The sequence below is a fragment of the Tupaia chinensis genome, unplaced genomic scaffold (assembly GCF_000334495.1).
Source record: "Tupaia chinensis unplaced genomic scaffold, TupChi_1.0 Scaffold000222_1, whole genome shotgun sequence".
NCBI classification, from domain to species: domain Eukaryota; kingdom Metazoa; phylum Chordata; class Mammalia; order Scandentia; family Tupaiidae; genus Tupaia; species Tupaia belangeri.
Window position 1 is genome coordinate 263,240 of NW_006159697.1, and position 801 is coordinate 264,040.

Below are 801 nucleotides of genomic sequence, written 5' to 3' on the forward strand. Positions count from 1 at the left end.
CTGTGATGTGATGATCCGGAGGGCGGCAGGAGGGGACTGCGGCATGACCAGGCCATGGACGGTGCTCCTCCTTCCCCACCTCTGTGCACGTGTTCATGTTTTAGAGAGAAAAACATTGTGTGTGTGTGTGTCTGTGTGGCTACAGGGTGCATGAGCTTGCCAGAGAAGGAAAGAATGTCTCCCCCCAGGGATGGTCACACCATAATCCTTTGTCTTCCTGGGATTCTTGGCCCGCACACAGGACCTGGCAGCTTGCTTTCTCACTTTCTCTTTCTCCCTCACTCTGTCTCTCTCCTCTCTGGTTAAATTAAAAAATAAATAAAGTTAAATAAAATAATTCTTTTTTAAAAAGGGCATAAATGATTTGTGCTAATAGAAGTAAAGAAAATGGTAACCATTTGTGGGACAGAGGAGTGACTGGGTAGTGACACGAAAGAACATCACAAATGCTGATCCCAGTTGCCAGCTCCATGTGTGAGTTCCCTTAGTGAAAATGCACTGAGCTTTACACTTCGGGTTTGTGCACGCCCCTGTAGGTGAGTGAACCTTGCACACGGCTTCCAGGAAGGAAACAGAGTTGGAGGGCCCTGCTCAGCCACAGCTGATGCGGTAGGAAGGCCTCCTCTTACCTCCGTCCTGGGATGAATGGGAAGGCCACCACTGTGAAGGCCTGTGCATTGCTTGCTTTTTTTATTTTATTTTTATTTAAATTTATTTGTTCATTCACTGTACATCATTACAGCATACAAAATGGAAGTTTCCATCCAGAGTACACTGTATATTGTCTCAATCAAGCACATC